The sequence below is a fragment of the Periplaneta americana genome, chromosome 1 (assembly GCF_040183065.1).
Source record: "Periplaneta americana isolate PAMFEO1 chromosome 1, P.americana_PAMFEO1_priV1, whole genome shotgun sequence".
Taxonomy (NCBI): Eukaryota; Metazoa; Arthropoda; class Insecta; order Blattodea; family Blattidae; genus Periplaneta; species Periplaneta americana.
In genome coordinates this window covers 90,621,151-90,644,683 of record NC_091117.1, presented here as the reverse complement: position 1 = coordinate 90,644,683, position 23,533 = coordinate 90,621,151, and the positions used below count along the sequence as shown (strand labels likewise).

Genomic DNA, 23,533 nt, shown 5'->3' with positions numbered 1-23,533 from the left:
ACATGTTAAGTTTTGAATAAAAGCTCCTCAAATATTCTAATAAAACCACGCAATTATCACAAAATATAATTTTTATTAAACATAGCTACATCTAAGCACATTCAAAGTTATTAGCCTACGTAATTGTGACCATAATGAACAAGAGATATACATTTCCTTATTTCAAGCTATGTATTAATTTTAAGCTACCCCCAAAGTTAATAACCTATCTATATGCATGGGGTGGTTCTGTTGAAGCATTACTTTTATTTATTGCTGGTTTGTCCAACTCTGACTTTTCTAAGCTGTCATTCTACTGAACCTGAAGCTGAGTTAAAATAATCTTTAAACTGATCCCTGATCTCCATTGCTTGAAGGGATGGATTTCCACCCACTCTTACTAAATTCCTCAAACCTTTCATGTCAGAAATTGAAACAGTGAAATCATTCTCATTCCAATGGCATGTATCATCTCTCAAAAAATTGTGTAGAATGCAAGCAGCAAGTACAACAATTTTCACATGCTCATGTGACAAGCTCAATTTGTTCTGAAAGACTCGGAACTTTCTCACCAAAATACCAAAAGCATTTTCAGAAACATTTCTGGCTCTATTTAGTCTATAATTGAATACCTTTTTCTTCTCATCCCCTTGAGCTTGATCACGTGAATATGGCCTCATTAAATAAGTGCGGAGAGCAAAAGCCTCATCTCCCACTATAACATGAGGAAGAGCAACATTACTTTCAGGAAGATTTTTCGCTGGAGGTACATTCAAAGTGTTATTCATTAATCCAATACCCAAGTTTGAATTTCTAAAAACATTGCTATCTGAATTTTTACCAAATGCGCCTACATCTATAACAATAAATTTATAATTAGCATCTACTAGTGCCAACAATATTGTACTAAAAAGTTTCTTATAGCAATAAAACTGTGTGCCGCTCTTAGGAGGTGCTTCAATTATGATATGTTTTCCATTAATTGCACCTACTAAATTAGGAAAATTCCATTTGTTACAAAAGTCCTTCTCAATATTCATCCATTTGGTCCTATCAGGTTCTGGCATGTAGATGGGCTGAAGTCTATTCCACATAGCTTGGCAGGTTGAATACACTATTTCTCGTATTGTACGTTCTCCCATCCTATAGTTGAATGCTAGGGAAAGAAATGAGTTTCCAGTAGCCAGGTATCTGAAATTCAAAACAAAATCCCTTGAAATCATAGCATATTTTAGATGAGGAGGTGAGACCTGGCATTTGAGCTGTGCGAGAAGGGAAAGAATAAGCTATCAGAAAGAGTGTTTGTTTCATGATGGTTAATATTATGCGAATCTACTGACATGGCAGTTCATCTCAGAATATAACCTATCTTCCCCCTCCTTACCCATTGATCATATAACCAAGGCACATGATAAGGTCACAGGACAGGTCTTACCTCCTCTACTGTAGACGTCTAATAACACACACAAAACTATTTTCTTTTCTTTTTATGTTTTAGCGAAAGCATGTCGAGAACGATGGATACGTATACGCGACAACCATCGCAAAGCGCTGAATCTACGAAAAACAAGTGGTCAGGCAACCCCAAAATTAAAGCCTCCCAAGTTCGAGAAGGAATTGAGTTTCTTGATTCCTTATATATTTGATGAAGAATCAAGAGCTTCTAATATTTCATCACAGCTATCACAAGATAATGAATAATATTTGGAGGATACTTATGATGAAATAATAGATAGGCCTATAAATGTCGAGGATACGATGACATATCACCACTTCCATCCACAAGTCGTTCATCGGGTAGAAAAAGAAAGACATCTGAACCTACTGCAGCAAGCGTCCCCAAGAATATTTGCAAAAAAAAGCCTGTGAAGCAAATAGAGCTCGTGAAGAATCCACAACAGATCCCCTCACTATGTTCTTTATAAATATGGCACAAACTGTTAAAACGTTCCCTTTGCCTGTACAAATTAATGTTAAAAGCACAGTTTTTCAAATAATAGCCGCCGAGGAACTGAAAATTGCCAATCAGATGGCAGAAGAAGAGAGGTTTTCCAGACTGTGGAAATGGGAGAACAAGCATTAATTGTAGATTATGAAGAGGATGATGGCAGCTACTAAGTTAATCACCACAGTGTTAAGAAATAAACGTTAACAGAAATGTAATGTATGTAATTATTATATAATTGTATCAATAATAATTATTAGTACCTCAAACATATTGCAAGTCTTTCTCTGGGCCCAATTGCTGTCCTGAACGATATGTTATTTCTTGTTAAGTCTGGTGTCATCATTTCCAAGAGAATCATAAATTTGTCATATGTCATCCGAAAATATTCAAAAAATTTAACACCATCTTCCATTAAATCAGGGAATAATGTGTGATACTCTCCAAATTCAAGTCGTTTCTTACATATATTATGTAACTAATATCTCTTTCGTTTCCTCCTCTTCATTCTTTCTTCCTCTTCAATTAATATGCATGAAGCAATTACTAACTCCTCACTATCACTCATGATTGCAAATAACCTAGATCATATGTTCTACCTAACGTCAAAACTCGTCTGTTTTCAGTGTCAATATCAATATCGTACGTAATATGTTTTAAACAGCTGATAGGGAATCCGATGAGGCGATGAGGCAGAGCTGTTACAGTGAACGCACTCCACGTAAAATATCCGATCTGTGCGATACGTCCGATGAGTGCGATACGATGTAGTGAACACCTTAAGTCAATATAAAACATATTTTAGTTGTGCTATATAAAATTGTACATGTCATTTTAAGTAGAATAATTCAATTCACAAGCATAAACAATTCATCAGTTGTGTAGAAGGTATGAGTATGTAGAAATTTGGTTAATTCTTTTCTAAACCTTTTCTCATGGTTCTTCAAATCTTTAAGATAATTAGGCAGTGCATTGAAGACTGTTATACATGAATAGCGAACTCCTTTTTTAAAACAGCTTAGACTAACAGAGGGTAGATGAAGATCTGATTTATGTCTTGTATTAAAATGATGAATGTCTTGATTAGTACTGAATTTATCTTGGTTCTTAATATACAGCAACATTAGGGAAAGAATGTATTCACAAGGTAAGGTTAAGATTTCTAAATTTCGGAAAATATTTTTAAATGATGTCCTTTTATGCACACCAACCATTATTCTTATAGCTTTCTTTTGTAAAACAAAAACGTCTTGATTGGTACTGAATTTATCTTGGTTCTTAATATACAGCAACATTAGGGAAAGAATGTATTCACAAGGTAAGGTTAAGATTTCTAAATTTCGGAAAATATTTTTAAATGATGTCCTTTTATGCACACCAACCATTATTCTTATAGCTTTCTTTTGTAAAACAAAAACGTCTTGATTAGTACTGAATTTATCTTGGTTCTTAATATACAGCAACATTAGGGAAAGAATGTATTCACAAGGTAAGGTTAAGATTTCTAAATTTCGGAAAATATTTTTACATGATGTCCTTTTATGCACACCAGCCATTATTCTTATAGCTTTCTTTTGTAAAACAAAAACGTGTTCAGCTTCAGACGAGTTACCCCAGAATATTAATCCATATTTCATTACAGAGTGAAAATATGCAAAGTATGACATTTTAAGTAAGTTTATATCACCAATAGTAGATAAGGATCTTAATGCATAACAGGCAGAGCTCAATTTATGAGTAATACATTCTATATGCGTTTTCCAGTTCAAGTGATTATCCAATTCTAAACCAAGAAACTTTGTGCTTATAGATTCTTTGAGATGAGTTCCATTTAATTGAATACTGTAGGAAACTTGAGCACTATTGTGTGTACTAAATTTGACTGCACTGGTTTTATCAACATTAAGTGCTAATTTATTTGCATGAAACCTTTCATTCATTAGATTCAGCACTGAATTGGAAGTGTTTATAAAGTGATCGTATTGTTTGCTTGAAATAATCACACTTGTATCATCTGCAAATAAAATTACATGAGATAAATTGTTTATGGTCAAGGCTAAATCATTAATATAAACTAGAAACAACAATGGACCTAAAATTGACCCCTGCGGAACACCATGTTTAATATTTCTAAATTCTGAGTAAGTAACTTTATGACTATTTGGTACATTTATTTCTACTTTTTGTTTTCTATTTGATAAGTACGATGTAAACCAACCCAATGTCTCATCTTTAATTCCATAAAACTTCAATTTTTTACTAATATACTATGGTCTACACAATCAAATGCTTTAGCCAAGTCACAAAAAATCCCACCGACATGTAGTTTCGAATTTAATGAATTTAGTATTTCATCCACCAAACTAAAAGCAGCATTCTTTGTCGATTTTTGTTTTCTAAATCCAAACTGTTCTAAAACTAATATATTGTTGGACTCCAGGTAATGATATAATCTATTATACATAACTTTCTCAAACACTTTTGAGAATGTTGTTAATAATGATTTAGGTCTATAATTAGCAATGGTACATTTATCTCCCTTTTTGTATATTGGTTTTACTATTGAATAGTTGAGTCTTTCTGGAAAAATACCACATTGCATTGACAAATTGCATAGATAGCTTAATGGAGGGGATATTTTTTCAGAACAAGCTTTCAGAACTTTACTTGGAATTTCATCATATCCAGAGGAGTATTTTGTTTTTAGTTATTTTATCACATGCATGATTTCTGCTGCGGTAGTGGGAATAAATTTGAGACCTAAAAACTCAGTGTTAAATGCATCAGTTAGGTAACCAAGTGCAGCATCTTCTGCACAATCTTGAATCTTTAAGTTCTAAATAATATTTATATAGAAGTCGTTAAAATGATTTGCAATTGATTTTGGGTTATCTATTTTACAATCATTGATTTTAATACAAGTAATATTTTCATTCTTTGAATATCGATTAGTTTCATTTTTAATAATATCCCAAATAGTTTTAATCTTGTTATCTGAATTTTGTATTTTTTCATTCATTTACATTTTCTTTGCATCTTTTATAACTTTTGACAAAGTTTTACAGTAATTCTTGTAGTAATTAAGAATATGAGGATCATTGCTATTCCTACTCATTAAATATAGATTCCTTTTTGTAACACATTATATTTTAATTCCCTGTGTTATCCACATGTTTTTACTTTTACTTTTTTTCACCACCTTGACTGGAAAACATTCATTGAAATAATTCGTAAATGTAGTGAAAAATGCATTAAATTTAGTATTAATATCAATGGTATCGGTACTATATACATTTTCCCAAGATTCATTTTGTAGACATGTATTTAAATGATGAAGAGATCCAGCATTTATAATCCTTTTTTTGATTTTTAAATTAACATTTTGGAATTTTTCACTCACATTGAAAACACTTAGAATTTGTGCATCGTGATCAGACAGGCCATTGACTAATGGTACTGTTGAATAGGAATTCAATCTACTTTTATCTATAAATATATTATCAATGGCTGTACTACTTCCATCTGGTTGGGAAACTTACTGTGTGACTAAGATTATAAGTTTCAAGGAGTGAGTTTAGTTTTCTTTTACGTGAGCTTTCTGATAGATAATCTATGTTTATGTCACCACAGATTACAAATTCGGTATGTGGTTTATAAAGTCTTTTCAATAATGAATCTAAGTTAGTTGTAAATTTTTTATAATCTCCCATTGGCGCCCAATAAACACATAAGATAATTAAATGTGATATCTCATAACCAACTTGTATTCCACAGATTTCAATATCTTGTTCAAGACAAAAATCAGATCTATCAGTTTTACTAAATAATAGATCCTCTCTGATAAAAATACAGGCACCCTCTTTTTGGAAGACATGTCTACAGAAATGAGAACCTAATAAATATCGATGTAAAGACAGTTGTAATATTTCCTGTTGTTTCATATGATGTTCAGCTATACATAATATCTGAGGTATATGATTTTGAGATGCTAAAGAAGTGATCAATTCATCAATTTTTTGTTTGAATCCCCTAATATTTTGATGAAAAATAGTGAAGTTACTGTGTTTAGAATATTCATTACTAGAAACATCAGATCTAAGTTAATACGAGATCCATGATTGTCAAGCAATACCAGAATAACATTGTCTTTACTGGCCTGTGTATGTTGCTTAATGTGTTTTACAATCTCAACATGTGCACCTATGCATGAAGCAAAGCCTACACTTCCTGAAGGTGCTCTTAAAAGAAATGAACCCTTGAAACGAACTCTTGGGTAGATAAATACTGGGGGAATAGCATTGCCTGAAGCACTCACAATTCCACAAAATGTGACCAGTTCTCTGCGTTCTGCAGAATCAGTTTGTCCTGTTTGTTTGACACCAGTAGGGGCAAGATTCATCTATGTTTATTATTCTATCATCAAGAAAATTGTATCTTTGTAGGACAGTTTCAAGGTTACTGAAAAACATTCCAATATTATGCTCGTTGAAGCTAATATTTTGTGCAAGACTAGTACTTTCAAGCTTTCTTAAACTTAATTGTTTATGTCTTTTCATAAACCCATGCATCCAATCAATGCCTGCTATTTCATTCTCTTTCCAAACACTTGGAATGCAGTGGCCCAAACTAAGTGCATAATTATATGCAAATTCTCTTACTTGACTGAAGATTAAGCCATACTGCATTTTACTGCATTGGCTGAGGTAACGTTTGAAGCATTTCTTCTTCTTGGCAAGTAAATACCTGTCTACTGCTGTATTTTCTTATCCCCTTGTAGACTGCATGTGTTTCATTATTTACTCCTTGACATTTTTTTAGCCTTTTGTGTAGCATGGATTTTTTGATTCCCTGCAAATGTGCTGTCTCATGTATCGATTTTACACTTCTTATATCATCAATTGCCCTCTGTACTGCTTCTTCTGAGATTTCTGCTCTATTTGTCTTCCTCCCATATGTCCGGACCATTATTCTAAAATACATAGTACAAATTAAGTCTAATTTATAGATGAATCAGATTAATCAGGTGTCCACAAGTGCCCCTAGTAGACTATCCACATGTGCCCCAAGCGCTCTTGAATCAGAGAATGGGTTATTGCCATTTTATAGGTTAGAAGACTGAACAAGTTATTTTTATAATTGCTTTCCCCAAACACCAAATATTCTTACTATTGTACAATTTTCCTCCTAAATATTTATTATGTAAAGTATATTTAACATTGAAAAATGTGGTAAATAATTACTTTTTAAGGCTAAAAACTTTTAAATGTGCTTACTTTCACTAATGTGCTCAGAATTGGAGGGAATTTTCCTGAGATGTGGATTACAATGACACAGTCTAATGGAATATATATTATATGTCTTTTTCATGTTAAATTATATCGTACCTAATTAACATGTTTCGGCTTTTTATGGGCCTTCTTCAGAACTGGTTGTTGCTGGTCTTGGCGCCTTTTGTTTTGTTTCCTGTGGGGGTGTGTTTGTATAGTGTAATGTGGAGTCAAAGAGTGTGTGTGTTCTGAAATTGAGTTGTCTTTTGTGCTGGGTATGATGTGTTTTTTATGTTGATTTGTGCGTATTTCGGTGTTCGTTGTTGGTTTAGGCATTCATGGTTAAAGTATATGTGATGTGATGTTTTTATGGCTTTTATCTGCTCTGACCTGTATTTGTGTATTAAATGACTCGTATTGTCTTGATTATAGAACTTGATTTCACAACTTTTAACACTATATCACTTCGGAATATGTATTATATGTCTTTCTCGTGTTAAATTCTATCGTACCTGGTTAACATGCCGGGTCCTCTGGAGGGATCAATTGCCATATTGTTTTACACCCTAGTGCCATTCAGTTCTCACCATGATGCCTTACAGCTTGACTTGGTGACCAGAGCCTTTATGTCATTGGTGCTCCAACTGGGAACCCATAGATATTAAGCTGCTTTGTCTGGCATTTCACTTGTGACCTGCCTGGTATGTGCTATGCACTGCCAGTATAGCTCACGAGTTCATTGATGCACTCAAACCTCACCACCAACTTCAATGTTTTGCGACTCTAGGTGAAGGGTTGCATCCTTTTGTAGAACGAACAGCATCTGTGATTGCTTTTAGTGATGTCATATGTCGTTTATAAACATAAATCTCGCTTGCTGATGTTATTTCTTTAAGTACATTTAGTATTTCATCGGCAAATTTTTCTTTTTGGCTCTCTAAATCGAGAGAAAAATGTTGAATATCTTTCTTTGTGAGCTCTGCTATAATATTATCCTTCTCACTGGCATCATTTTCATCAATATCAACAAACAAATTATCTTCATCATCGTCATGGCTATCATTTTTTCCTCCATTATTTTCTCGAATATTTACGCAAAAATTTTAAATTTGATTCTACATGATTTTGAATAAGCAAATGCTATGCATATGTTTGCACATAGGGTAAAGGGGATATAAATGGCGCACTTTTTTTTAGTCAAAATAATTCACATGCGAAGATGTTATATAATATTTAATTCAAGACATACACTTTACAGGCATTTGGTGGGAGACTCTTAGTGTCTCATAACTTATCTGTAATTTTTAACTATAAAAATACCCGTACGAAAAAAGTTGAGCATTGTGCTAACTCACTCGTCCTGGGTGGATAAGATGACGCAGTGTGGAAACATGTATAAAACTTACTTCACTGCTCTTTTCTCGTCTCTTATTCTTCCTTTTTCCATCCTGCGACAAAGAGAACACATATTAGCATGAACTGAGCATGTTTCATTCAACCACTTAAAGCTTAAGATGCATTTAATCCAGTCTATTCTTGATACAGTTTTCTCGTATTGTTCCAAACACTCAACACACTCATTTTCACTTATTTCACTGTCGTCTGATGAAGATGTTACATTTTTCTTTCTACGTTTTGTGGGTTTGGACGTAGGCCTAGTTGAATTTTTTCCCTTCTCTTTGTGTGCAGTCATGGTTGTTCTTTTCTTCCTTTCTTCCATGTATTTTGGATCTGTAATTACTGCCACTCATTGTTTTCTTCTCGAGGTACTTGCTTTAGTCATCTTCGGAATAGGCAACACTTTTTGAAGGGCTTTGTTGGGAGTAAGGGGTAGGCCTATGGGTTGACTGACCTCAGTGGGAGGCTCGAATTCATGGACTGTGGAAAGTGGATGGTTGGGAAGTGAAGGGTTGAAAAGTCGATGGTTGGGAAGTGGAAGGTTGAGGACTTGGAACTCTAGTTTCCAGGCCATTTTTAGATCGTGACGTTTCGGACAGGTGAAATGCATGATCTGGTGTAGCAGATTTATCTAATGGGAAAATCCCACATGCACGGAATCCAGCAACTCCAATTCCTGTAGTAGCTGCACTTGACCACGCTTCACATAAAAGCTTGCCAAATTGCAGTCGATTAAGCTTCCGGTTTTCGTTCCTCATCATCCAAGACTGACAAGCCTGATAAAAGTAGGTCTTCAAAGGTTTGAAGAAGGAGCAGTCCAGTGTGAAGATAGTGTGTTGTATGGCTTGGCAAACACAATAACACTATTTCATTCTGTACTGCAAATTCTAGCATTTCAGGGAAATTCATATGTGATGAGTGACCATCTAAAATGATCAGAGTTTCCCTGGCAGGTTTTCTAGGAGCAAAGTGATTTTTCAGCCAATTCATAAAAATATCCGCAGTGACATAGGCAGATTTTTTGCTCATCTTCATCATGGATCCTGGAGGCATGGCATCAGAAAATTCAGCCTTCTTATTAACACCTTTAAAAATGCAATAAGGAGGTAAGAAGTTACCAACTTTGTCTGGCTTATTGTTAAGCTGCAAACCTATTTCATCTACATCAAACACAATTGATGGTTTTTCTGTTAAATGGTTATCAGTAAGTACAGTTGTAAGTAGATGAAAGTATTTATCGATCTCTTCCCTGTTCATACCTCGAGCTCGTGGGACAGATAAGCCCTCTGCTTTTCTCACAGAGAGGCATGGGTTTCTCTCCATGAACGACCTGTACCAATCACGACCAGCTGTCCTCTTTTCTTTATTAAATTTGTTTTCTAAATCACACATTTCTGCTGCATTAAATGCGAGCTTCCTAACTGTATCTCTAGTGGGAGCAAAGTCTGCAGCTTGCAATGCCCTTATATAGTCGACTAATTTTAATTCCATTTCACGCCCTAAGCATGAAGAAGGACCCATTTTCTGCTTTTCAAAATTCTTAGAAACAAGTCTCCTACATAAAGTCGCCTTTAGAACTTTAAATGTTCTTCCCGCTTCCCTAACTTTCTTTTTGTCTTCCAAAATTGCCGTAATTGCATTGTGAAGATTATCTTGAGTCCAAGAACCACAAACACTTTTCCTTTTGTAAACTCTAGGCATGATCTGTAGAGAATAGAAAAAGAATAACTATAACTCTGTCCATCAGGATTATTACCTGGGGATGTATGCTGTACTTAAAGCAGTGCACAATCTCTACCCCCCTTCATGTGCGCCATCTCTACCGAATAGCATACATATTTTTGTGCCTATTATTGTATGTGAAGTTGTTGGACGAGAGCATTGAACTCTGTCATAAAGAATAAGGACAAGTTCCTTTGTATTTAGAAGTAACAACCTTCAACCTAATGGTATTCTTTCCCTCCTTAAGCTGCACACAAAATAAACCTTTGAAAATTTTTGCACTTACCAGAGATCTGACTTCTCACAAATTGATGTATCTTTCTTCTAAATTTTACACAAGAACCTTCTCTGACGGCTGTATTGACATGACTGGTTAGGATAGCTACTTCCTGAAATTTTATGGGTAAATCATGAGGTGCACCATCTATACCACTGCACTATCTCACCCTCTCTTACCCTATTCCATTTTATGTTGGAATCTACACATGTGCAAGTATACTGGATGAGGGCATGCTTTACATTGTTTGCAGACTAATTTGTACTTACACTGCAATTATTTTCTTGTACAAAAGACATCTTTATGTCAGAAAATGATGGTATACTCCAACCATGTTCTTTTAATATCAGGTCATTGTTAAGATGAAGACCTCATTTATTTTGGCTTGTCTTTAAGTTATTTGTGACTTTACTTTTTGTGAGAACAATTAATCAGTCTTGCAGTTCATCTCTCACAAAGGTCATTAAAGCATTAATTGCTTTGTCTAACCGTTTTACATTTTTCCAATGTAAATAAATAAATAAATAAATAAATATATATATATATATATATATATATATTTCAATGTCCTGTGCATTCTTTCAGTACACATGTTGGTGTTAAGGCCACTATTTACTCTGTTACTATAAACCCGTGATGTCACATTTTCGAGATAGTTTTCCTGAAAAATATGCAGCAAATTCAACTGTTTCTGGATCATCATTCAATCATTTCATTACAATTGGAGTCATCATGTTAAATGCTTCAATGTCTTGTTCTTGCATTAGTGTTCTTATTATTTTGTACATGTCGTGCGCCGGCCTCCGTTGACATTCCTCTGCTGATGACTGTTGTCACAGGTGTAGAGAGGGGAAACGGGAGTGACGTGACAAGAGGAGCTGAAGTGTATGAGGAAGGCTGATGTTACGATATAGATGTTGTGCTTCGGTCTGCTTTGACATTCTTCTGCTTGCTGTGATCCCAGGTGGAGAGAGGGGAAACGGGAGTGAATGACAGGTGATGACGAAATTTGTGGGGGGGGGGTTATACGATGATGTAGGAAGAAAATACTTTGATACAGATATAGTTGTTTATTTAAAACAATCAGTGTCCTTCTTATGTTCGTGGGCAGGGGAAACAGGAGTGTCATTGAGAAAATCTAGAATATTGCAGTTTTTGGCCCTGTGACTCTGCTGAAGCTAACTTGAAGGCGTGCTGTTGTCAGGACTGAGAATATTATTGCAGTTTTTGGCCCTGTGACTCTGCTGAAGCTAACTTGAAGGCGTGCTGTTGTCAGTGGAGAGGGGTAACGGGAGTGCCTGGGGAGAAACGAAGACAAGACGAGGGAGAGAGAGTAGCGAGGGTGCTAGCAACATAGAAAAGAGAAGAGAGGAGAAACGGGAGTGCCTGGGGGAAAACTGAAGAGAGAGTTTGCTCGAAAGGGGGTGCGAATTCGGTGGGTAGGAGAACTGAGTGACGGGAAGCAGGGGTGCTTTTCAACTTTGTTTCTTCATTAATGGGAGCACCAATCACACTAATTACTCTGCAAGATATAAACTCGGAATCATCTGCAGAATTATTCGTGTTAGTGTTATCTTGTAATATTCCCTGGTTTTTTTCCTAATATAAGCATCCTCATTCGGTACAACGCATCGAGAGGCGAGGGGTGATCGTTCAATCCACCATGTAGCCTAATTTGCGAAAAACAGTTTTCGAGGGCATCTTGGTTTAGCCGTCTAGTTAAAATAAATTGTATGTACAAAGACCTTTTTAAATCTTCAAACAGGAACTGCAGAGATTTAATTGAAATTATGCAGCCTTTTTGAAACAGCTGAACTGTTCTTTTACCGCAACATCTCATGTCCTTCATAGTTTCCAACATTTCATTGAGAATATGATTTTGTTTCTCCAAGTCTTTCCCATAAGGTTTGGTTGAAGGGTCTCCTAAATTACGCGGGATGCATGAGTTCATCAAGTCAAACTATTTATCTACTAATTCAAAAAATATACCTGTGTGTTTGGCAAGTTCAGAATCCTTTCCTGGTAAAAATGTCTTCAGAGCTTCGGCTGAGGTGCAGGACATTAATTGGGTTGTCTTTCGCACATTCTGGCGTTGAGTCCTCTCCACTGTTAAGTGCGCCTTGGTTATCTTGTGACAGACTTTCATTTCAGGATCTTCAGAGTCGATTAAAGCCTCTAAGGGACCTTTATTAATGAAGATATTTCCAGGTAAAACAAATCCCGTGTCTAGAAACCAGTTCCAGATAAGTTTTAGCACATGTGGCACATCTGCAAACACATAACGTTTTATGATGAGAGAGATGGGTGTGGGAAAAACGTTTTCTCTGTTAATACATTCACTTCTTTCCATAGTCCAACGTTGCCTCCTCCAAGATCACTTACAATGGCTTTTACCAAATAACCTGCCTTATTCAACTTACAAGTTATTGAATTGATTATAGCTGGTGTCATTTTCGTATCGAAATTGACATATACGGGCTGTTTCTAATTGGAGAATAAACCACGAACCAAGACAACTTGCAAGTAATTCGTTGGACCAACAACTTAGTCATTCTTCACATCATATTCGAAAGTTCGTTTCACTTTCATCTCGTCAAACATCAGAATAGCTATATGTTCCTAGTTTCGTTCCTGCAACTTCCAAGAACTGGAACATTTGTTCTAGTGATCCTCCCCTCATGTTAAATGACAACACCCACTTTTGCAGTGTGAAATTCCAGGTAGCGATATTTTAAGCTGTCTTTTAAGAAATACATAACATCGTTTACTAAGATAACGTAAAGTGAAAGCCAAGTTCAACTCTTCGGGTGTCCATCTTACCTGTCTTTTTCTTGCGAGGAGCAGTTGGATTTGATTTTCCGTGAACAAAGATGACAAAACATTGAAATATTTCTCGGTTTTGTTATTCAACTCCTGCTGTTTTTTCTTCCTCATATTTTTTCGGTCTGATTCAACTTGCTTTTTTAGAGGTGACAACTTTTTTCTCAATCTCTCGTTCTCCTCCCTCACACTATTTTCGTTTTCTTTTCTTCCTTGCTCTTTACCTATGCTTTCGTTTTCTTCTAGAATTTCTGCTACTAACTTCCTGTTCTCTCGTATTTGGAGTCTCGAATGTCTAGAAGAGCTAGCTTCTCCATCAGACTGCAATTTATGACTTTGCAGTTTAATTGAAGGTACTGCTGATTTCTTTAAACATCTTTTAGGTTCTGTCTTTAGCAACTCTGCCATCAAGTCTCTTTGCGTAATCATAAGATGTGTTTGGATTGAATTTATCCTCTCTCTTGCATCCCTGCACCCACTGGTTTCTACGAAAAATGTCCTTGGGAAATCTATGATATATAACATTGTTAGACCTCGTTATATCTCGACTATTATTACATACAGCGACAGCACATCGAGTTCCCAGCATTTTCAAAAGAAACCTCTCTGCCTGAAAAGAAAATTGCGATATGAAAGAAGACTAAAACTTTGGCAAAGCAGATAATGAAGATGACAAAAAAATACGACGAAACAATTTTTGTAAAATTTAATGCAATGGATTGCTGCAAAGACTGCGAATTCAATCACTTAGAATAGTAATGAAATTTACTGTACCTGACAAAATATTTAAGAAAAAATGCACTCTGAAACTGCTTCTTCAAACACAATACACGCTTCACAATAGATTGATACAAACTAACGCGTTTACAGTATGACAACAGACTGAGGAGTCGAGAAGCGGAGGACTGCCAGCGACGTCACTCACCATGTGGCGCAGAACCGTGTGCATTGGAAGTTAGACAACCTGTATGTACGAGCCTTGAGTCACTCCTACCTTCAGATCACGTGATGGGAGTCTTCCCCTTTCTACACTCCTCTCCCTAATACTGCTCCCAGCCTCTCAGTCATGCTCAGCTTACATGCGGCTGATCAGGCTGTAAGCTTCAACCTCCATTCGCCTGCCCGCCCTCCTGTCACCATCTGCACACCTTGTGGACAAATTACCATGGTGACATCTCTACCATCATTGTTGTCTCTCACCAATAAGAAATATAGGTTGTGTTAGTTTTCCATTTTATACAAGTCTTTCTGTTAGGAAATGAATGCGATCTAATTTATTATCTGACAAGGAATTACAGACTTTGTTCAGTATGGCGCCAAACGAAATTTTATTGGCAATATCTCAGGTCATACTTTTCCTTTCCGAATCTGTAAGATCAAATGAGCTACAGAGACATTATTATGACATAAGGCAAGAAAACAGCAAGTGACTTGTGGCCCACTGCTGGCATGATTTCCGGCAAGCACATAACCATTTTGCTGACATTTCTACAATATAACAGTACTAATAATAAATGTTCAATAATTTGGACTTACCATGCTCACAGTCGTTGCTGAAAATGGCCACACACAACTGACATCTTCTGATAAACTAATGAACAACACTCAGAAGTTCCACATTATTGATAACCTCGATTTCTTCTCGTATATAGTCTTTTAGTTCATCTATGGAATGAGGATTTTTCCTATAAACCCTATTGTTTAGTGTTTCCCATAAATAAAAATCACAGAGTGTTAGATCTGAGCCTCGTAGCCCACAAATTATTACTTATTAGTCTTGTACTAAAAATACGCCGTAATTCCTTCATTGACATGGCAGCTAAATGAGCAGTGGCGAAATCTTGTTAGAAATAGACTGACAATGTTCTGGATATTTAAGAGGTCGATAATTAACTGGAGATACCTTTCACTGTTAATTGTATCACGACTTGTGACTTCAGCGAATGCCATATGACGACGAGGATCTGCTACACTCTGTATTGCAGACCGCGCAGGGAGCGGGTTGCCAGTAACGTCATAATAATGGCTCTGTATATCATTTTCATGGCCTACATGTGTGGGTATGTTGTTAATTTTGTAGGCTCCATCTTCACACTCAAATACCTTCATGCTCGCAGAGCAGATGCCATTTATTTTATTGCTTACCTGAGTTTTCATGTGTTTAAGCTATTTACTCTCAGAGGAGAAAATATCCTGATCGATGGCAGACATAATAATGTCTGATTGTGTTATCAGCATCACGGTGTGAACCACAACATATGACACGAACTGTATTTGAAGATAATTGTCATATTCTGTTTCTTTTTTGGCTCTGACATCTGTAATTTAGAGAATATTCTTTTAGCTTTAGCACTGGAGTGAGGCAAAGAAAGGATGATTATAGCAAGTTACCCAATGTGGCTGAACTGGAATTGGTCTTCAAAATTCAATTTATAAATTTTGTCTCACATAATATTCAGAAAATTTCTCGAAGCACAGTTTTTTCTTCTTCTAAGAGTGCATGATGTAGATTCCTCTGCTGTAACTGCAGCTCGAGCCACCAGCATGGCTCAGTCGGTTAAGGCACTTGCCTGCCAGTCTGAAGTTGTGCTTGGGCGTGGGTTCGATCCTCGTTTAGGCTGATTACCTGGTTGGATTGTTTGCAAGGTTTTTCCCAACCGAAAGGTGAATGCCAGGTAATCTGTGGTGAATCCTCGGCCTCATCTCGCCAAATACCATCTCACTATCACCAATCTCATCGACGCTAAATAACCTAGTAGTTGATACAGCGTCGTTAAATAACCACCTAAAAAACCTGCAGTTCGACCTGCACTCAGCGCACTGTTATCTGGTGGGTCCACAACATTACTTTTTGTTTCATTGTACTGGGAGGGAAAAGTGGCTACCTCGATACTACTAAGCAAATATAATTCCAAATAATTGAACATTGTCATATGGTCCCAAATTTCTGTCACTTTTGCGCAGCAATGTCCGGATTTCTTCACTATAATATGATTTGAGAGGAGACATGAATATCCTATCTAGTGGTTGCATTTTATGTGTGCAATAAGGCGGGAGGCTAACCAAGTGCACATTATATTCTCGGGCTAATTCTATGACATCAATGTTCCTTGTGTGGCTGTAGTTCCATCCAAAATCAATAGAACTGGTGAATCATCACTTGGCTTCGTTTTCTCAATAAAATGTTCAAACCGTTGTTTGAACAAATTACTTTGAACCCAGCTGGAGGCATGCAGATATGGATCCAGGTGGTGCTCTCTCATTAGTTGTTGACTCATATTCTTTCGCGGGAAAATTATCATTGGAGGAACAAAGCTGCCTCTGGCACTCATACAGACAATTACCGTCATAAGAGAGCCTCTTTCTGCCGCAGTTAAGGCTCCTTTTTGTCTTTTTCCCTTCAGGCCTATAATCTATGGAATCTTACTCTGGACTACAGATAGTCCCATCTCATCTACATTAAACACTCTGTCTGCATAAAACTGGTGTTGCGCGAAGAGACTGTCTAGAAGGTCGAAGAACTTATGAACTTCTTCTCTATTGAATCCGGTAGCCTTGGCGTGCGATGTGCCCATAGGTTTACAAATGGATAACACATCCTTATGCCTTTGCATAAACCTCCGTAACCAGTCCTTTACAACAATTTCGGGTTTTCCAAACAGATTGTCAACATTATGTCTAATTGCCAGCTGGTAGGCCATCTGACGGACGTCATTTCTAGTTAAACCATAGAAAAGTGATTCCATTTTGATGCAGTAAGCGACCAGTTCCTTTTCTAAAGCTGTTGGTAGAACAGTTCTGCCCCCCCCCCCCCCAATTTCGTTGCGACATTAACGTTTTCATCATACTTTTCCAGGCGAAATACTGTAGCCCTGGGTATTCCAAATTGTTTGGCAGCCTTAAGGTATCCCATTTGTTTGTCTCTTACACATTTAATAGCCATTGCCATTTTTTATGAATCCCACTTCTTTCGTTTTCTTTTATCCGGTGGGACGAGCATACTATGACCCGGCATAATTCAACCTGTGAGAAGAATTTTTTATCAGAACTAGTGTGACAAAAGATTAGTCTATTATCAATTAGTATTTCATTCCTACTACGTCATAATATTTTTAACTATGTCACTCGTAATTTATTGATGAAATCAAAACCCCTAGTGAGATTATCTACAGATCAATCCACCTAATTTATTTTGTTTTATTTAAAATACTTAAATTTAAGAATTTTTATTTGCGAAATAATTATATTTTATGGCTTTCGTGCTACATTGTTATAATATTCATTATAATAATTATTACAGAAATAGTAAATATTATTTAAAAAGTCGAAAATATTGGGACGGGGTTATGGAATACCTTCAAGCAGTGGCTCGTGATTTTCGAACTAGGTGGGGCACAAAAAAATTACTCACGTAATGCTGCTTGTTGTTGTTGTCGTCGTCGTCGTCATCATCATCTCTGTCGTCGTCAGTATGTGCTGTGTTGTTGCTGCTCAAGTTAGTTGTGTGTGATGTTGAAGACATTTTATGTATCTTTACACTATAAAAGTATACTTAGTCTCACTATACATATATGAACACTTATTTACATTTCGCAGATTATTTACACTTTACACTTTGTCTTGTCACATTTTGTAGATAAATTCAGTCTTGTATCTTTCATTGCGACAAACGTGTCAATTACTTTATTACTGAAATCAGGTATGTCCATGACCAGATTTCATTCTATTGCCAGCATGGCTAGGGAAGATAAAATCTGTCTTGATATATCGTGTTGCGCAAAAATGTCTTTATTCTTTTTAGAGTTGAAAAACATCTTTCTGCTTCAGATGTTGACATCGGAATTGTTATGATTATTTGTAGCTGTTTCACGGTTTCTTCAAATATGCTGATGGTATTTAAAGGGTACACGGGAAAAACGATCAAGGTCCATCAAAAATCGAAATTGAGTTAATAATGCTATCTTATAGTGGAAAGGAAGTACTATCATGTGGTCTGGCTAGTAATAAGAAATAATCGTTCTTGACATTCCACTACGTCAATTTCTATTAAATACACACATAATAAAGTATTAAGTGCTTAAACTTTAAAATTCGTTTTTCTCGAAACTTTCTAAAATGGACCTTGATCGTTATTCCCGTGTACCCTTCATTCGTATTTACTATAAATCTCAACATTGGAATTGCACCGGACGTGGATCTGAACTCTTCCCTTCTGTACACCACTCCAAGCTCAGTTTCTAGTTTCTTTTGATCCAGAAAAAAGCTTCTACAGTTGATATGAGGTGTTTCGTTGGAAATGATGTACAGTACTCAGGAAACATTTCCGATACGAATAAGTTAGAAGCGCTGAGATGGCCAGTCAAACTGAATCTTTCACTTGCTTGTGTGATTATAACATCACAAACCTCCCTTGCTTCCGGACATTTCTTTGTGGTTTCGTTTTCTGGACACTCCATTTTCTTCTTTCACCCCTGCAGATCTCTCTAGATTGTCCCTTGTCATCTTGATGTGATCCTCAAAAACGTTTGTGTTCTTTCACTTGAACAGGATATGTTACTCTCTTCTGTAGTTGGTTGAACAGAATGTCAGCGAGTGGCATAATTCTATAAAAGAAATGAAGCCAGAATTTAAATTCTTCATCCGACAAAATTAACTTCAACACACTAAATCAAATAATCAGTATTATATTTTCAGTCAAACACTTATCATATTATAAGATGGCAGAAAATTAAATTCTGTTACATCAAAGTACAGTTGTGAACTATCACGAATATTTTCGACTTATTTGTAAGTCATCCTCAGGTGAGTTTTCTGACAAACAATTAATAGAACTGGGTGAAATATTTAACAAACACATTTGTACACTAGTAATTAAACTGCTCATGCATGCATTTACATGAATTGTTTGTAGCATCCATGGCCTTAAAATTAAAATTGATTAATGTACAAAGTCAGGAATATAAAACACATATTTACATTGGTGATTAATCTGCCCTTGCATGCATTTACATGAAGGTTAAATGGCGTCTGTGGCCTTAGACTAAATATATAGAGTCGAACTTCTTTGACTGAACAGAATTGTTTGGGCACATACTATGTGCTTGAATTGTAGAGTTAAAAAGTTAAAACCATTTAAAAGTTATGAAAATGAAGATTAAATAGTTCAGTATTGTTCGATGTGTTGTGGAAAGTGAAGAGGATTGTTAGTCTAGGCATTTTGTCTGAAAAGATTAATTAATCAAGTATTAAAATTTTGAAAAGTGATTGAAAGCCTTTATAGGCAATTAGGTTTTTTTACTCACAAAAAGATGTACAGTTGAGAGTATCCAGACGACGTTGGCCTTCTCACCCGGCGTTACATAGCAGACTGAACGGTGAAGTTATTCAAGAGGGGAGCCAGGAAGAAAGTGACAGACTGAACTGGTCGATAAACGGTTATTCTGCTATATGGTATAGGGGGTTACGCAAGTTAGGTATTTGTTCATTAAGTAATTGTGTATTATAGTTGTGATTTCTAACAATAAAGTACTCCTCGGCGGTGTTGATAAGACGTGGATCATTTACTATTTTCAGTATTTTTAGGGTTTTTTTTTGTATATTATTGAGTTCATGGCCAGAATCGATTAGGTGGGTGGCAAATTTGGATTTATTTCTGTTATTGAAAAAAATCTGATTTGTGTTCTTTGAACCTAGTTTGAAAGTTTCGTTTTGTTTGACCTAAATATTTCTTGTTACAATTTTTACAATCCAGTTGATATATACCGCTTTGTGAGAATCTGTTCTTCTTTCTGAGTCTATTGGGGATTATGCTGTTTAGTTTATTGTTGGTTCTGTATGTGATATTTATGTTTTCTTTTTTAAAAAAGGCTGATAGCTGGTTGTTGACTTTTCCAACATATGTCATGGGGTACCTTGTTGTGACTTTTTTTGATGTTATGGGTTGCAAGGTGGTGGAGGTTTTGTTTCCTAACTTTCTAATTCTGTTCTGGATGTAATTCTGTATCATGTTCTTATTGAAACCGTTTTCTATGGCAAGTTGTATTATGTATTTACATTCGTTAGTGTAAGCTGTTTGGTTTAGTGGTGTATTTATTAAACGGTCAACTAGGAATCTAAATTTATATAATTTATGAGAGTATGGGTGATTGGATGTCTTATCTATAGTGTAATTGATCGACATTGGTTTTCGGTAAATATTATAAATGAATTTTGATTTATTTATTATAATGGTTAAGTCGAGGAAATTAATGCTTCTTTGGATTTCTTCTTCGAATGTAAATTTTATGTTATGGTGTAATTTATTGAACGAATCAACACTTGATTCAGAAGGAGTTGTGCTGCTATGTATAATGAAAGTGTCATCCACGTACCGGGAGTAAATTTTAATATTATGTTGTTTTTGTATGTTCGGAATGTTTTTATTTTCAAGGTTTTGTAAGAAAACTTCCCCTATAAGGCTTGAAAGAGAATTGCCCATGGCTAGACCTCTGGTTTGTTTGTATATCTTGTCATTGAAGGTGAAGTAATTTTGGTGCAGGGAGATGTGTAATAAGTTTTCTAATTGCTTAACTAAATCTGGGTTAAGTTTGAGGTCTAATAGTTTTGTAACGATGATCTGAATGGTTTCGTCTTTGGGGATATTAGTGTAGAGGCTTTCGATGTCGAGAGATAGCATCTTATCATATTTATTAACTTTTAGTTTTTGTAATCGCTGGATTAATTGTTGTGTGTTTAGGAGAGTATATTTGTTATCCATAGGAAGAGTCTTTTTTAGAAACTGTAAGAGAAATTTATTAATTTTATGGTTTGGAGCTTGCATGCTATTAACAACTGGTCTCATAGACAGGGTTGGTTTGTGAGTTTTTGGTAAAGTCTTTAAAATTGGAATGCTGGGATTTTGATTAATGTACTTATGAGATTTTGAAAGTGGGATAAGACCTGGTGCTGATCTTATGGCCTGTTTTATTTGATTTTGGTATTGTTCAGTTGGATCTGCTTTTAGTTCTGTTATTTGATTCTTGGTAATGAACTCTAATGTTTTGTTTATGTATTCTTCTTTTTCCATTAAAACAATGGAGTCAGACTTATCAGCTTTGATCTGTATTATTTCGTTTTGTTTGAGTTTTTTTCCCAGCTTAAGAATTTTTTTTTTCAGTCCGGATTTTGCTTTTTGTAATGATTTTTTTGTTTTAGGATCGTTCAAATATTGTGTGATGATTTTGGAAGTTTGGTATCTAAGATGTTCTTTATAATCATGAGAACTATTTTGTATAATTTGTTCTGTTTCGGCCAGATCTTCAATGATTTTATTTTTATTACTGGGGGGATAGTTATGTTTGTAGCCTTTGTTTAAGATGTCTAATTCAGATGGCGATAGAGTCAGATTAGTGAGGTTAGTTATTCTATTATTTGATGTTTGTTGTGGTGTGGTTTTCTGTGGGTTAAAGGCAGTAAGGGAATTCAATTTCTTATTTAAAATTTCATATTTGTGAGACATTAGTTGGTCAACTTTTTCATGACATTTTTGTTGCACAGTGTCCCAATATACGCATGTTGATTTTGCTATAAGTAAATGCAAAGCATATAGTTTGTTACTAAGTATTTCTTTCTTTTTGTGTAGGAATTTTATTTCGTTTTTCAACCAACATAATTGGGTCTGTTGTTTTTTTTTTTGGCAGCTATTGAATTGTAGTTAATCTTAATGGTTGCATATGAATTACCTTGTGTTGAAGACATTGTTAAACCAGAGATTTGCTTTTGTTTTGTGTAATTTCACCTTAGTGTTCAAATAATGCGAGCTTTTTGGCCTGACTGGCTTCAATAAAAAAAAGAAAAAAATTCAACACACTAGCTTGTGAAATAGTGGAAAGCTCCTTAATGTCATTCCGCGATTGAATTTCATCCATGCATTTTATTAACTCTTTATGGTATTCATAAACAGTAAGAACAGCCCGCGAGTGAAAACTCCATCTCGTAGGAGCTGCTCTTTGAAGACATTGACCAACCACCTCATCCAGAACCTTAGTTCTCTGTGGTGATTTTGAAAAGAATGTACTTATTCCTTCCAGATTAGAAAAAAATATGTGCATGCCACAGTTTATTGTAGCCGCGTGTGACTGACCAAATTAAATTGGTGAGCATGACAATGCACATAAAATGCTTGAGGATAATGCTATCTTACTCGCCTTTGGACACCCCGTTCTCTTCTACTCAAAACCGCAGCTCCATCGTAGCTTTGTGAAATTAACTTATGTGGAGGGTCTCTTAATTGAGCATTAACTTCTTTCAGAATGCAGGCAGAGAGGGACTCTGCATCATGATTGGACAGGTTCAGAAAACGCCAAAATCTTTCTACAACATTATCATTTACAATGTAACGATATACCAGGACCATCTGAAAAATATTTGAAACATCAGATGTCTCATTTGCAATAACCGCCACAAAGTTGGCAGCTTTAATTTATTCGCAAATATATTTGTGACAAACCTGAAGCATACAATCCAGCAAATCATTTTGAATTGTTTTTGAGGTTTCTTTAAATACTGTTTTTTTTTCTAAATGAGTTCTCAGTGACTTGTTCAATTCTGCACTAAAATCGACAAGTCCACGAAAAATCCCTGGATTAGTTGAAGTGTCCAACTCATCATGTCCGCGCAGAGCAAGTTCGTAAGCACCACAGAATCAACGCAATTAATAAGCAGAGACAACACATACCTGTTTTCTCTTACTTTCTTGTTGTGAAGTTCAATTTGCTGACTGTAAGCAGAACTCAGTCGACTTCCAACATTCTGAATCCCCAGTACGGCCAAATCCATGACATTACTCTTGTGGTTTGAAGACACAGCATGTTTTTTAATTTTTTCAGATAAATGTTTCATATCCGTAACACCTGTTTTAGTCCATGAAATGTCACCTCCAAACAACAAACACGGAAAGCAAAATAGCTCATTTTTTTACCTCACAACCACACAGCCAGTCATGTTTCGAATAGATTTCCGAGTTGAATGACCTCTTCACCACTTTGCCTTTAACCAAATAACTTTGTTCTACTTTAATATCAGAATTCGGCCTACCCAGATCTTTAATTACAAGTTTATCATTCAAGGATGAGTTGAGAATGGTTC

The 23,533-nt window shown here is 35.7% G+C and overlaps 1 protein-coding gene across 2 annotated transcripts in view; it reads left to right on the top strand.

Moving 5' to 3' along the window:
- The window catches only part of LOC138698133 (protein HGH1 homolog), a 108,640-nt gene that overhangs the window by 80,966 nt on the left and 4,141 nt on the right, over positions 1–23,533 (top strand). The window contains exon 8 of one of the 2 annotated variants that reach the window (XM_069823872.1): positions 1,478–12,785. The exons of the other annotated variant lie outside the window; for it this stretch is intronic. The gene's annotated coding sequence lies outside the window, so the exon portion shown is untranslated. Of the gene's footprint in view, positions 1–1,477; positions 12,786–23,533 lie in introns of those variants that run through there. 2 annotated transcript variants of the gene reach the window in all.